We start from the raw sequence: 16,377 nt of genomic DNA, 5'->3' as shown, positions 1-16,377 counted from the left end.
GAAAGTGATAGACTTTAGGAAGACATAGGCTGGTGAAATGGGCGGACACGTGGCAGATGAAATTTAATGCAGAAAAGTGTGAATTCATACGTTTTGGTAGAAAGAATGAAGAGAGGACATATAATCTAAATGGTACAATCCTGAAGGGGGTGCACGAACAGAGACCTGGGGCGGGGGGGGGGTTTCGCTTATGGGAAGGCCAGCATTTATTACCCATCCCTAATTGCCCTTGAGAAGGTGGTGGTGAGCCGCCGCCTTGAACCGCTGCAGTCCATGTGGTAAAGGTACTCCCACAGTGCTGTTAGGGAGGGAGTTCCAGGATTTTGACCCGACGACGATGAAGGAATGGCGATATACTTCTAAGTCAGGATGGTGTGTGACTTGGAGGGGAACTTGGAGGTGGTGGTGTTCCCATGTGCCTGCTGCCCTTGTCCTTTGAGGTGGGAGGTGCTGCCGAAGAAGCCTTGGCGAGTTGCTGCAGTGCATCTTGTATATGGTACGCCGGTGGTGGAGGGAGTGAATGTTTAAGGTGGTAGATGGGGTGCCAATCAAACGGGCTGCTTTGTCCTGGATGGTGTCGAGCTTCTTGAGTTTTGTTGCAGCTGTACTCATCCAGACAAGTGGAGAGTATTCCATCACACTCCTGTGTGCACAAATCGTTGAAGGTGACAGGGCAGGTTGAGAAAGTAGTTAAAAAGGCTTATGGGATCCTGGGCTTCATGTATGGAGTACAAAAGTGTGGAAATTATGATGAAACTATATAAAACATTGGTTCTGCCACCAACTGGAGTATTGTGTCCAATTCTGGGCACAGCACATTAGGAAGGATGTGAAGGCCTTAGAGAGGGTGCAGAAAAGATTTACGAGAATGATTCCAGGAATGAGGGACTTCTGTTAGGTAGATAGACTGGAGAAGCTGGGGTTCTCCTTGGAGCAGAGAAGATTTGATAGAGGTGGTTCAAAATCATGAGGGGTCTGGACAGAGTAGATAGAGGGAAACTGTTCCCATTGGCAGAAGGGTCGAGAACCAGAGGACACAGATTGAAGGAGATTGGCAAAAGAACCAAAGGCCACGTAAGAAAAAACTTTTTTATGCAGCGAGTGGTTAAGATCTGCAATACACTGCCTGAAAGGGTGGTGGAGGCAGACTCATTCATGGCTTTCAAAAGGGAGTTGGATAAGTACCTGAAGAAAAGAAATTTACAGGGCTATGGGGAAAGGACGGGGGAGTGGGACCAGCTGAAGTGCTCTTGCAGAGAGCCGGCACAGGCTCGATGGGCTGAATGGCTGCCTTCCGTGCTGTAACCATTCTATGATTCTAATTATAGCCATTGGGGAGGGGTGAGAATACAGCGGGAAGAAACCTCCACTTCTGTATTTCCCACATTAAACGTCACAGCAATGAATTCAGTTACACCTTAAGTGGCTGACTGCAAGAGTAAATGATAAAAGACACCTAATGAAACTCGAGCAAACAGAGGAAGTGTGAGACTTTAAGAGCTACTCATCCTTGGATTGGTGGTAGCACTCTCACCTCTGACTCACAAGGTAATGGGTTCAAACCTTGTTCCAGAGACTTTAGCACATAATCCAGGCTGACACTCCAGTACAGTACTGAGGGAGGGCTGCACTTTTGGAGGTGCTGTCTTTCGGATGAGACGTTAAACCAAGGCCCCGTCTCGGATGGACATAAAAGATCCCATGGCACTACTTGAAGAGCGGGGGATTTGGTCAACAATTTATCCATAAACCAACACCACCGAAAACAGATTAACTGGTCATTTATCTTATTACTGTTTGTGTGGACCTACCTTCTTTATTCATACTATTGTGTAGTACACATCCAAACTAGGTTATTCCTGAGTGTGGGGCCTAAGCAATTGAAGGCACAGACATCAATGGTGGGGTGCATAAGAGGCTAGGGCCCGAAGAATGGATAAGAGGGTGTAGAGTTGGAGGAGGTAACGGTCAGACTCCTGGATCAGTCTGGAGGGACACCCTGCAATATAGTCTGGCCAACATTATTCGTTGCTGCACTGCTCTTTCTATAGAATCCCTGGGAGGGATTTCACCTCCCTGCAGCGCCTTGTATTTTCTCCTGTATCCAGTGCTAAGCTCCCAGTTGGAGGTGGGAAACCCACAGCGAGCCTTCCTTCAATATGCAAAATAAACTGACCCTGGAATATTCATCACAGTTGGTGGCAGCTCGTAAGTGCGAGCAGAAGTCCTACCCACCCAGCCCCACTGCAGCACTTAAAAGGTTGCTGCATCTTAAAGAGCCAGAAAGCAGCTCCAAGTCTTAAGCCAGAGACAGAGCAGGAGCACAGTGAGAGGAGAATGGAAGAATGCAGAGCGGCATCGGGGGTGTCTGCTGTGGCTAATACCCCAAGATTCTCCGAAGCTTCCATGGAGGTGATGTTGGCAGCGATAAGGGCAAGGATCCAACAACAACTTGTATTTATTTAGTGCCTTTAACATAGTAAAACGTTCCAAGGAGCTTCACAGGAGTGATATAAAATTTGACACTGAGCCACATAAGGAGATATTAGGGCAGATGAAAGAGGTAGGTTTTAAAGAGTGTCTTAAAGGAGGAAAGAGGTTTAGGGAGGGAATTCCAGGGCTTATTCTGGCTCTTTAAGATGCAGCAACCTTTTAAGTGCTGCAGTAAGGCTGGGTAGAACTTCTGATTGCCTTTATGACCTGCCACCAACTGGTGACAAATATTCCAGGCTCAGTTTACTTGGCAAGCCCCAGAGAAGGGGTCATAGAGTCAACGGCACAGAAGGACGCCATTCGACCCATCGAGCCCACACCAGCTCTCTGTCGAGCAATCCAGTCAGTCCCATTCCCCTGCTCTATCCCCGTAGCCCTGCAAGTTTATTTCCCTCAAGTGCCTATCCAGTCTCCCCTTGAAAACATTGAGTGCCTCCGCTTCTACTACTTTTGTCGGCAGTTTTTCCTCACATCCCCCCTGTATCTCTTGCCCAAAACCTTAAATCTGTGTCCCCTAGCCCTTGTACCATCAACTAGTGGGAACAGCCTTTCCCCGTCTAGCCTATCCAAACCCATCATAATCTTGTACACCTCTATCAAATCACCCCTCAACCTCCTTTGCTCTAATGAAAACAAATCCAGCTTCTCCAACCTGTCCTTGTAGCTAAGATCCCCCATCCCCAGAACCATACTGGTAAATCTCCTCTGCACCTTCCCAAGGGCCTTCACATCCTTCCTGAAGTGTGGCGACCAGAGCTGGACGCAATACTCCAGTTGTGGCCTAACCAGCGCTTTATAAAGGTTCAGCATAACTTTTCTACTTCTGTACTGAATACCTCTATTTATGCCCAAGATCCCATATGCTTTGTTAACCACTCTCAATATGTCCTGCCACCTTCAGGGACCTATGCACATTGTAATGAAATGTGTTTGGCTTGCCTGTATTCGTTTTGCACTCATGTATATTACCCTCCCCCACACGGTGTATAGTTTCACTTCCTCTTTCCTGACTAACCTGGAATGTTCCAGGTCTTGGCTCTTGGCTCCACCCCTGACTTCTCTTACATAAAGATCCCAGGATCTTTATGACTCATTCCTGCGAGCCAGTCAGTGTGTTGAGATGTTAGCTCTGATCTTAGTGATTAAAAGCCAACTTGTTAAAGTTTATAACTTCTAGTTTTGTGGTTATTGAAGGCACATCACACATTAACTCCCAGGTCCCCCTCTGTCCCTGCACACTCTTTAAAACTGTGCCATTAAGTGTATATTGCCTCTCCCTGTTCCTTCTGCCAAAATGCATCACCTCACACTTCTCTATTAAATTCCATCTGCCCATTCTACTAACCTTTCTATGTCCTGTGGCAGTTGATTGATATCATCATCACTGTTTGCCACACACCCAAGTTTGGTGTCATCGGCAAATTTAGAAATTCTACTCAATATTCCAATATCTAGGTCATTTATATTTTTATATATATATATCAAAAGTAGCCCCAGCACTGACCCTTGGGGAACACCACTGTCTACCATCCTCCAGTCTGAAAAACAGCCATTTACCACAACTTGCTGTTTTCTGTCCTTAAGCCAATTCCTTATCCAAGCTGCCACTGACCCACCTATTCTATGAGCCTCAATTTTGTTAACCAGCCTTCTATGTGGTACTTTGTCAAACGCCTTCCGAAAATCCATGTAGACAACATCCATTGCATTCCCATCATCAATCCTCTCTGTTACTTCATCAAAAAATTCAATTAGATTAGTCAAACATGATCTGCCTTTTACAAACCCGTGTTGGTTCTCCTTAATTTGCTTAAACCTCTTCAAATGCCTGTTAATTTTTTCCTTGATTATTGTTTCTAAAACTTTACCCACCACTGATAATCTGACCGGCCTGTAGTTACTAGGATTGGCCTTACACTCTTTCTTGAACAATGGTGTCACATTTGGCACAGCAGGCAGTATGGAGACAGTCGGTGCTACATAAAATAAACCACTCCTAAATGGTAATACAGTGCTGGAAATGTTTTAACTTAACAAGTTGGCCAAGGCAAGTATTGCGATGGACATACTGAAATAATGCTGGAAGCATGACTCACCTCCATACAATTCATGTCCACATAGTGGAAATGAAGAGATACATGAGATAGTTAACATGCACCAGGTATCCCACCGGCCACCCCACACCTACACATTCCTCTCCCACCATCACACTGTTCCTTACCCCATTTTCTGCATATTTGAGTGAAAAGTGAAGAGATTGCTGTATAGCCCACACCTGAACAAATTTAATGTCTGCAGACAGCTGGGTGACATCCAATTTTGAATGAATCCCTTTCTATATCCTCATTCTTTGCAAAGGAAAAGGTCACTCACAATCAGCGTCAATGAGGTGCCGCAGGTGGGGGAAGGGCAACCATCAGGCCCTTAAGTTGGACTGAGGAGGAAGCTCTCCACAAGTTCAGGTAGCAAATGGAATGGAACACTTGCAGTGTTGAGTGGTTACAGTCTTCAAGCACTGAGTCATTTTAAGGCCTCCGTTGTTCAGTACTGTTGCTCATCTGAATTGCAAGTGAGACTGCAGCCCCCCCTCCCGAAAAATGAATGACCTTTGTATCTATTACAGAAAGATCCAGTGAGTAGCCTGACTTCTCCAGAGCGCCCATTCCTGCACCTGATTCATCTACTGTCACGGAACCTCACTACTTCAAGCAGCAGCCCAGATGCACACATTTAGGAGAAAGTAACTCGTGCGACAGAGGGTACGTCACAAGGTGAAATACAGAGCAGTAGGATCTCTTCCCCCTGGTTGGGGAGGGGGGCTGACCTGGCCTCAGTGGAGTAGTGCAAGGGCCCAGTCTTCAGAAGAAGTAAGATTCAGGAGCATAGATTTCATGTGCAGGCAGCAGAAAGACTCTCCTCTCGTGTCACAGATAGTGGATGACTTGGCCGGGTCCAGGATGCACATCTGCAGCACAATGCAGGAGATATGTCAGAGTGTGCACAACACATGGGTAAGTGTGTAGTTCAGGAGATTTCTGCAGCAGGCGATCAGGAGGAGGTTCTATTGCCGATCGTTGCTTCTGGAGCTGCAGCCAGGACTACCTCCAAGAGTACCCTAGCTCAGGGCTTTCACAACTTAATTGGGACTGTTCATTCTGTTTTCGCACAGACCATTAGTCCAGCTGATCTCATGCCCAGCGCTCGTGGGCTGCAAGGAGTGTTTGCAGATGTTGCTGTTTCTCATGGTCGTGACATTGCAGCTGCATCAATCTAGCCCCCTCTAGTGTCACTACTGGAGGGAGCTTCTGGCCTGGGCCAGGAAAACATTGAACAGGCAACTGACATGACACTGGAAGCAGGTCCTGCAAGGATATCAGCATCACTGAGATGAGCACCACCCCAGTTCTTGGGGTCCATCAGTACCAATATCCTGACGCTGTGGTATTACCACCTTGGAATAAGGGATTATGTTCACATATAAAAAGAGTTTTGGGTACAAGATGGGCACACTGATGAGAAAGTCATGAGATAATGGAAACAATCAATAAAGGTGGAGATCTTTTGCAGATTGGTGTGTTTGTGGATTGTTTTTATATAGGCCTTTAGGTTCCATTAAGGTTTGTAGGTGTCCTTTCCCTGAAAGGATGGGAAATGTAAAGCGCGTTCGAATTCTGGTTATGTGTCAGCATTGCAAAGGCTCCTTAATGGCATTATGGGCTCCAGAGAAAGGGGTACATCCTTTGTACCGGAAACAGTTATTGATAATTCCATGCCAAATGTCACATGCTGCTGGCAATGGGATGTCTTATGCCACCTCCTCTCTCCTAGACACCGTCATCATGATAAAGAGAGTGATGGTTTCCACCTTCTTCCTCTGCAGACAAATGGTCCACTCCCTAACTGCAAAATTATGCAGCATGCTACTATAATGCTTGATACCTTGCTGGGCTGTACTGTAAGCATCCCTCCACCTATCAACCTATCCAGGCAACGGAAGCAGGACTTCAGAATACTGACCGTCTGTTCAATAATGATGCGGGTACTGGGTAGCACTCAAGGCTTCATTGAACTTGTTGTCACTCTTGAACTATGGCTAATGCAATGGTGTCACCAGCCACGGTTGAAGTTGTGACACTGGTCTCCAAGCAGCAATCCCGATGCATTGCACTGGCTGAGCATTGCAGCTATTTTTTGATTGTTGGGCAGCAAAAGAATCATGGCAGGTGCAAGTGTAACGTGCATTCACATGCAGAATGATGTGACTAACATCATTCACAAGCTGTACATTCAAAGAATGAAAGCCTTTCCAGCTAACAAAGTGTAAGACATCTTCAGTCCAGGCCTTTTGAGTCACATGGTTGGTGTCAATGACACCCTGTACTTGAGGAAATCCTGCCACTCAGTAAAATTCCAGTGATTGCTGTCTCTACTCAGTTGGGTTCATGGGGAAGGATGCAAAATCTTGTGGCTCGCCTGAATAGGGCATCCATCACCTGTTTAATGCAGTGATGCACTGCTGATTGACTGATGGGACATGTCACCTGAGGCTGCCTAGAAACATTTGGTGACATAAAAATTTAGAACTGTTACCTTCACAGAGACCGACAAGACTCTAATACAAAAGCAAGATACTACAGATGCTGGAAATCTGAAATAAAAACAAAATGCTGGAAATACTCAGCAGGTCAGGCAACATCTGTGGAGAGAGAAACAGAGTTAACGTTTCAGGTCGATGACCTTTCGTCAGACTCTACCCTGGTTGAGGAAGTTTCATATCTGGCACCAATAACTGGCATAACTCACTGCTTCTGAAGGAAACCACAGTCTTCTCAGGCACTGCCTCTTGGACAAGTCCATATATGACCTTGGTCTGCAGACCCTCTGGTGTGGAGGACCTACATTATAGGTGCTGCCTACGTACTTGAAGCCAGTTTCTGAGGACTTCCCTCTTCTATTTCTTCCTGTCCCCATCATCCCCTTCTTCAGAATTATATTTTTCCATACATTTTTAAGAGAGGTATCTGTTATTTTCAAGGTTATTCTGTCTTTAGTTCTTTGGGGGAAAAATTCGTTAGTGACTGTTGCTAATATTGTAGCGCCGCTGATCGCTAACTTCAGTTTTAGCGCCCCAAGAGGGAGGTAGAGTGCCAGTTCACCCAATTGTGAAAGGGTGAAAACAGGCACTAAATGGATGCTGTGCTAATAAGACATGCCTGTTTGAAAGTCTGGTTTTAGCATGCAATGTTGGTCCTAATTGTTGATTACCATAATTTGAATGGGAGGAGGAGGATCCATGAATATCCCCATTCTCAATGATGGTGGAGCCCAGCAAGTGAGTGCAAAAGGCAAGGCTGAAGCGTTTGCAACCATCTTCAGCCAGAAGTGCCGAGTGGATAATTCATATTGGCCTCCTTCCGAGGTCCCCACCATCACAAAAGCCAGTCTTCAGCCAATTCGATTCACTCCACGTGATATCAAGAAACGGCTGAGCGCACTGGATACAGCAAAGGCTATGGGCCCCGACAACATCCCGGCTGTCATGCTGAGGACTTGTGCTCCAGAACTAGCCGTGCCTCTAGCCAAGCTGTTCCAGTACAGCTGCAACACTGGCATCTGTCCGATAATGTGGAAAACTGCCCAGGTATGTCCTGTCCACAAAAAGCAGGACAAATCCAATCCATCCAATTACCGCCCTATTAGTCTACTCTCAATCATCAGCAAAGTGATGGAATTTGTTATCGACAGTGCTATCAAGCAACACTTACCAATAACCTGCTCACTGATGCCCAGTTTGGGTTTGGCTAGGACCACTCGGTTCCTGACCCCATTACAGCCTTGGTCCAAAAATGGACAAAGGACCTGAATTCTAGAGGTGAGGTGATAGTGACTGCCCTTGACATCAAGGAAGCATTTGACCAAGTGTGGCATCAAGGAGCCCTAGTAAAACTGAAGTCAATGGGAATCGGGGGAAAAACTCCACTGGCTGGAGTCATGCCTAGCACAAAGGAAGATGGTTGTGGTGGTTGAAGGTCAATCATCACAGCCCCAGGACAACGCTGCAGGAGTTCCTCAGGGCAGTGACCATCTTCAGCCACTTCATCAATGACCCTTCCCTCCTACGTAAGGTCAGAAATGGGGATATTCGTTGATGACTGCACAGTGTTCAGTGCCATTCACAACTCCTCAGAAAATGAAGCAGTCCATGCCCGCATGCAACAAGACCTGCACGACGTTCAGGCTTGGACTGATAAGTGGCAGGTAACATTCGCCCACACAAGTGCCAGGCAATGACTATCTCCAACAAGCGAGAGTCTAACAACCGCCCCTTGACATTCAACGGCATTACCATCGCTGAATCCCCCACCATCAACATCCTAGGGGTCACCATTGACCAGAAACTTAATGGACCAGCCACATAAATACTGTGGCAACAAGTGCAGGTCAAAGGCTAGGTATTCTGCAGCTAATGTCTCACCTGACTCCCCAAAGCCTTCCCACCATCTACAGGGCACAAGTAAGGAGTGTGATGGAATACTCTCCACTTGCCTGGATGAGTGCAGCTCCAACAACACTCAAGAAGCTCAACACCATCCAGGACAAAGCATCCTGCTTGATTGACACCCCATCCACCATCTTCACCCTTCCCAGGCCCCGTACTCACTGTCCTGGTCTGCGTCTGTGAGCCGCTGTTTCCCGGTGTCTCCGGGCTGCTCCCCTCCCCCTCAGAGGTCTCTGGGCCTCTGTTTCGGCCTGGCTCCTCGGGCCTTTCCCTGGCTTCAGGCTCCCTCCCTGTGCACTGTACTCACTGTCTTGGTCTGCTTCTGGGAGCCGGTGCCTTCGGGCTGCTCCCCTCCTCGTCAGGGGTCTCTGGGCCCCTGTCTCGGCCTGGCTCCTCGGGCCTTTCCCGGGCTTCTGGCTTTGTGCTGCGGCCGCAGTTCGGGCTTTGTGCTGCGGCCGCTGTTCGGGCTTTGTGCTCTCTCTCACACTCCCAATCCCTCTCTCTCACACTCCCAATCTCTCTCTCTCACTCCATCTCTCTCTCACTCCCAATCTCTCTCTCTCACACTCCCAATCTCTCTCTCTCTCACACTCCCAATCTCTCTCTCTCACACTGCCAATCTCTCTCTCACACTCCCAATCTCTCTCACACTCCCAATCTCTCTCTCTCACTCCATCTCTCTCTCTCTCACTCCCAGTCTCTCTCTCTCTCACTCCCAATCTCTCTCTCTCACACTCCCAATCTCTCTCTCTCTCACACTCCCAATCTCTCTCTCTCACACTCCCAATCTCTCTCTCTCTCACACTCCCAATCTCTCTCTCTCACACTCCCAATCTCTCTCTCTCACACTCCCAATCTCTCTCTCTCACACTCCCAATCTCTCTCTCTCTCACACTCCCAATCTCTCTCTCACACTCCCAATCTCACTCTCTCACTCTCACACTCCCAATCTCTCTCTCTCACACTCCCAATCTCTCTCTCTCTCTCACACTCCCAATCTCTCTCTCTCGCACTCCCAATCTCTCTCTCTCACACTCCCAGTCTCTCTCTCTCGCACTCCCAATCTCTCTCTCTCACTCCCAATCCCTCTCTCTCTCTCACACTCCCAATCTCTCTCTCACACTCCCAATCTCTCTCTCTCTCACACTCCCAATCTCTCTCTCGCACACTCCCAGTCTCTCTCTCACACTCCCAATCAGTTCAGTTCAGTTCAGTTCAGTTCAAATGCTTTATTGGCATGAAAGTTTACAGAGAACCATATTGCCAAAGCTTACATAGCAAAAAGGTACAGTTTTCCAACATTCTGTAGGTGTCAATCGATTTGACATTTGTTGGGTATATACAATATTACTTTTAAACAATATTAATTTTAAACAGTCTTTCTACTTCATTTGGTACGTTCAATATTAATTTTAAACAGTCTTACTTTTAAACAGTCCTCAGGTTGTGACATGTTGTTACATATTTAGCCCCAAGGTATGGTCTGTCTCCTTCTCCTAGGACTAATCTCAATTTTGACAGATCATCCAATTCCTTGAAATCTGGGGTTGTTTGGCTTAGCTTGTTGAATAATATGTTTCTTGATGTGTTGAATTTTTCGCATTTTAGGAGGAAATGCATTTCTGTTTCAACCTCGCCAGCCAGACATTGATCGCATATTCTATTCTCTCTAGGCTGCCAGGATTTCTTGTATCTGCCTTTTTCAATTTCCAGTTGGTGGTCGCTTAGTCTGTACCTGGTGAGGGTCTGTCTCTGTTTTGTGTCTCTGATGGTCGTGAGGTAGTCTGCCAGTTTATATTCTCTTTTTAGGGCCCGGTAACATTCTAATCTGCTTTGGTTTTCGGTTATTTTGTTCCAATGTTCCAGGTAGGTTTCTTTGCATTGTTTAATGATTTGGTTCACTCGGATTGGTGTTTGGACGGCTGTGTTGGTCTGGGGCTGGTCAGGGTCCGGCTGAGTACTTAGTTTCAGTAGCAGCTGACTCAGGGGACTCTTTTCTGGGTTTAGCTCTTGGGTCTGAAAGGCTTTGAAATGAAGGGTGTCTGGGGAGCTAGATTTGAGGTGATTTAGGAAGTTTAGTGCTCGTTTTTGGATGTTTATTATCAGTGGGTATCTGCCTAGTTCGGCTCTGCATGCATTTGTTGGCGTTTTTCTTTGGGTGCGAAGGATGCTTCGGCAGAATTCTGCATGTAGGGCTTCTATTGTGTGTTTTTCCCATTTAGTGTAGCTTTGGTGATTTAGCGGGCCCCATACTTCACTACCGTACAGTGCAATGGGCAGGATTATGCTGTCAAAAATTTTGAGCCAGATTTTGATTGGGATTTGGATGTTGTAGAATTTTCTTTTTATTGCATATAGGGCTCTTCGGGCTTTTTCTTTTAGTGCATTCACTGCTATGCTGAAGCTCCCTGATGCTGTAATAGTTAGACCAAGGTAGGTGTAGCTCATAGTGTGTCCTATAGTGGTATCACTGAGGGTAAACTGGTATTTGTTTTCCTGACATCTGGGTCTTTTCTGAAAAATCATGATGTTGGTTTTCTTTAGATTTACTGTTAGAGCCCAATTTTGGCAGTATTTGTCGAGTAGGTCTAGTTGTTGCTGTAATCCCTGTTCTGTGGGAGACAGCAGAACCAGGTCGTCCGCATAGAACAGGGACTTCACTTCTCCATCCAGGAGACGGAGACCTGGTGACTCGCTTTGCTCCAGCATGTCTGCTAATTCATTTATGTATATGTTGAACAGGGTCGGGCTCAAATTGCAGCCCTGCCGGACGCCTCTTCTCTGGGTGAAGAAATCGGTGCGTTTGTCTCCAATTTTGACCCCGCATTTGTTTTTCAGATACATTGATTTAATAAGGTCATAGACTTTGCCCCCTATTCCACACTGAAGAAGTTTATAATAGAGCCCTTCGTGCCATATAGAGTCAAAGGCTTTCTTGAAGTCGATGAAACAGGCGAATATTTTCCCATTTTTTGTTTGGTGTTTATGTTTTTCAATGAGGGTGTGAAGGGTATAGATATGGTCGGCGGTGCGGTGTTTTGGAAGAAAGCCTATTTGGTTTTTTCTGAGGATATTATGTTTGTTAAGAAAATCAAGTAATCTACTATTTAGAATACTGCAGAATAACTTCCCTAGACAACTGTTGACACAGATGCCGCGGTAGTTATTTGGGTCTGATTTGTTTCCACTTTTATATATGGGGGAGATTAGTCCTTGGCACCAGATATCGGGAAAACAGCCTGAGCGTAATATGATGTTGAATAGTTTGAGTATCGCACTCTGCATCTCCATATTGCTGAACTTTAGCATTTCATTTTTGATGTTGTCTGGGCCACAGGCTTTCTTTAGGTGGAGAGATTTTGTTTTTGTGGCCAGTTCTTTCCATGTGATTGGGGAGTCTAGAGGGTTTTGGTTGTCTTTAATTGTTGCTTCTAATGTGTGGAGTTTTTCTGTGACCTGATGTTGACTTGGGTTTGTTTTGTTTTTTGGGATGTCTTTGTAGAGGTTTTCAAAATGTGTTCTCCAATCTCTCTCTCACACTCCCAATCTCTCTCTCTCTCCCACCCAATCTCCCTCTCTCTCACACTCCCAATCTCTCTCTCTCCCAGTCTCTCTCACACTCCCAATCTCTCTCTCCCTCACACTCCCAATCTCTCTCTCACAGTCCCACTCTCTCTCTCTCACACTCCCACTCTCTCTCTCTCTCTCTCTCACTCCCACTCCCTCTCTCTCTCTCTCACACTCCCTCTCTCTCTCTCTCACACACTCCCAGTCTCTATCTCTCACTCCCAGTCTCTCTCTCTCTCTCTCTCCCACTCCCAGTCTCTCTCTCTCTCACACTCCCAGTCTCTTTCTCTCTCTCACACTCCCAGTCTCTCTCTCTCTCACTCCCAGTCTCTCTCTCTCACTCCCAGTCTCTCTCTCTCACACTCCCACTCTCTCTCTCTCTCTCACACTCCCAGTCTCTCTCTCTCACACTCCCACTCTCTCTCTCTCTCTCACACTCCCACTCTCTCTCTCTCTCACACTCCCAATCTCTCTCACACTCCCAATCTCTCTCTCACACTCCCAATCTCTCTCTCTCTCACACTCCCAATCTCTCTCTCACACTCCCAATCTCACTCTCTCTCACACTCCCAATCTCTTTCTCACTCCCAGTCTCTCTCTCTCACTCACAATCTCTCTCTCACACTCTCAATCTCTCTCTCTCACACTCCCAATCTCTCTCTCACACTCCCAGTCTCTCTCGCACTCCCAATCTCTCTCTCTCTCTCACTCCCAATCCCTCTCTCTCACACTCCGAATCTCTCTCTCTCTCACACTCCCAATCTCTCTCTCACACTCCCAATCTCTCTCTCTCTCACACTCCCAATCGCTCTCTCGCACACTCCCAGTCTCTCTCTCACACTCCCAATCTCTCTCTCACACTCCCAATCTCTCTCTCTCTCTCCCACCCAATCTCCCTCTCTCTCACACTCCCAATCTCTCTCTCTCTCTCACACTCCCAATCTCTCTCTCTCACACTCCCAATCTCTCTCTCTCTCTCTCTCCCAGTCTCTCTCACACTCCCAATCTCTCTCTCCCTCACACTCCCAATCTCTCTCTCACAGTCCCACTCTCTCTCCCTCTCTCTCTCTCACACTCCCACTCTCTCTCTCTCTCTCTCTCTCACACTCCCACTCCCTCTCTCTCTCTCTCTCACACACTCCCAGTCTCTATCTCTCACTCCCAGTCTCTCTCTCTCTCTCACTCCCACTCCCAGTCTCTCTCTCTCTCACACTCCCAGTCTCTCTCTCTCTCTCTCTCACACTCCCAGTCTCTCTCTCTCTCTCACACATTCCCAGTCTCTCTCACTCCCAATCTTTCTCTCTCACTCCCAGTCTCTCTCTCTCTCACTCCCAGTCTCTCTCTCTCTCTCACACACTCCCAGTCTATCGATCTCTCTCTCTCTCTCACACTCCCAGTCTCTCTCTCTCACTCCCAGTCTCTCTCTCTCACACTCCCACTCTCTCACACTCCCAGTCTCTCTCTCTCACACTCCCACTCTCTCTCTCTCTCTCACACTCCCACTCTCTCTCTCTCTCTCACACTCCCAGTCTCTCTCTCTCACTCCCAGTCTCTCTCTCACTCCCAGTCTCTCTCTCTCACACTCCCACTCTCTCTCTCTCTCTCTCTCGCACTCCCAATATCTCTCTCTCTCACACTCCCACTCTCTCTCTCTCTCACACTCCCACTCTCTCTCACACTTCCACACTCCCAATCTCTCTCTCATACTCCCAATCTCTCTCTCACACTCCCAATCTCTCTCTCACACTCCCAATCTCTCTCTCACTCCCAATCTCTCTCTCACACTCCCAATCTCTCTCTCACACCCCAAATCTCTCTCTCTCACACTCCCAATATCTCTGTCTCTCTCACACTCCCAATCTCTCTCTCACACTCCCAATCTCTCTCTCTCTCTCTCTCACTCCCAGTCTCTCTCTCTCTCGCACTCCCAATCTCTCTCTCTCACACTCCCAATCTCTCTCTCTCTCTCACTCTCTCTCTCTCACACTCCCAGTCTCTCTCTCTCTCTCTCTCTCTCTCACTCCCAATTTCTCTCTCTCACACTCCCAGTCTCTCTCACACTCCCACTCTCTCTCACACTTCCAGACTCTCTCTCTCTCACACTCCCAATCTCTCTCTCACACTCCCAGTCTCTCATTCTCTCTCACACTCCCAATCTCACTCTCTCTCACTCCCAATCTCTCTCTCTCTCACACTCCCAATCTCACTCTCTCTCACACTCCCAATCTCTCTCTCTCTCTCTTTCTCTCTCTCTCACTCCCAATCTCTTTCTCTCTCACTCCCAGTCTCTCTCTCTCACTCACAATCTCTCTCTCACACTCTCAATCTCTCTCTCTCACACTCCCAATCTCTCTCTCACACTCCCAGTCTCTCTCGCACTCCCAATCTCTCTCTCTCTCTCACTCCCAATCCCTCTCTCTCTCTCACACTCCGAATCTCTCTCTCTCTCACACTCCCAATTTCTCTCTCACACTCCCAATCTCTCTCTCTCTCACACTCCCAATCTCTCTCTCTCTCTCTCCCACCCAATCTCCCTCTCTCTCACACTCCCAATCTCTCTCTCTCTCTCTCTCCCAGTCTCCCTCACACTCCCAATCTCTCTCTCCCTCACACTCCCAATCTCTCTCTCTCAGTCCCACTCTCTCTCCCTCTCTCTCTCACACTCCCACTCTCTCTCTCTCTCTCTCACACACTCCCAGTCTCTATCTCTCACTCCCAGTCTCTCTCTCTCTCACTCCACTCCCAGTCTCTCTCTCTCTCTCTCTCTCTCACACTCCCAGTCTCTCTCTCTCTCTCTCTCACACTCCCAGTCTCTCTCTCTCTCTCACACATTCCCAGTCTCTCTCACTCCCAATCTTTCTCTCTCTCTCACTCCCAGTCTCTCTCTCTCTCACTCCCAGTCTCTCTCTCTCTCTCACACACTCCCAGTCTATCTATCTCTCTCTCTCTCTCTCTCTCTCACTCCCAGTCTCTCTCTCACTCCCAGTCTCTCTCTCTCACACTCCCACTCTCTCTCTCTCTCTCTCGCACTCCCAATATCTCTCTCTCTCACACTCCCACTCTCTCTCTCACACTCCCACTCTCTCTCACACTTCCACACTCCCAATCTCTCTCTCATACTCCCAATCTCTCTCTCACACTCCCAATCTCTCTCTCACACTCCCACTCACTCTCTCTCACACTCCCAATCTCTCTGTCACTCCCAATCTCTCTCTCACACTCCCAATCTCTCTCTCTCTCACACCCCAAATCTCTCTCTCTCACACTCCCAATATCTCTGTCTCTCTCACACTCCCAATCTCTCTCTCTCTCTCTCTCTCACTCCCAGTCTCTCTCTCTCTCACACTCCCAATCTCTCTCTCTCACACTCCCAATCTCTCTCAGTTCAGTTCAGTTCAGTTCAAATGCTTTATTGGCATGAAAGTTTACAGAGAACCATATTGCCAAAGCTTACATTGCAAAAAGGTACAGTTTTCCAACATTCTGTAGGTGTCAATCGATTTGACATTTGTTGGGTATATACAATATTACTTTTAAACAATATTAATTTTAAACAGTCTTTCTACTTCATTTGGTACGTTCAATATTAATTTTAAACAGTCTTACTTTTAAACAGTCCTCAGGTTGTGACATGTTGTTACATATTTAGCCCCAAGGTATGGTCTGTCTCCTTCTCCTAGGACTAATCTCAATTTTGACAGATCATCCAATTCCTTGAAATCTGGGGTTGTTTGGCTTAGCTTGTTGAATAATATGTTTCTTGATGTGTTGAATTTTTCGCATTTTAGGAGGAAATGCATTTCTGTTTCAACCTCGCC

The 16,377-nt window shown here is 47.2% G+C and overlaps 1 protein-coding gene across 3 annotated transcripts in view; it reads left to right on the top strand.

The window, feature by feature from the left end:
* LOC147110874 (uncharacterized) overlaps positions 1-16,377 on the top strand; it is a 116,917-nt gene that overhangs the window by 3,773 nt on the left and 96,767 nt on the right. For all 3 annotated transcript variants that reach the window (XM_086001241.1, XM_086001240.1, XM_086001239.1), the window contains exon 2: positions 5,117-5,252. The gene's annotated coding sequence lies outside the window, so the exon portion shown is untranslated. The remainder of the gene's footprint in view (positions 1-5,116; positions 5,253-16,377) is intronic.

This window comes from Somniosus microcephalus, chromosome 11 (assembly GCF_052327205.1).
Source record: "Somniosus microcephalus isolate GS21.2 chromosome 11, FLI_Smic_1.0, whole genome shotgun sequence".
Classification (NCBI taxonomy): Eukaryota; Metazoa; Chordata; class Chondrichthyes; order Squaliformes; family Somniosidae; genus Somniosus; species Somniosus microcephalus.
The sequence above is the reverse complement of the archived record's forward strand: the minus strand, read 5'-3'. Positions and strand labels throughout refer to the sequence as shown.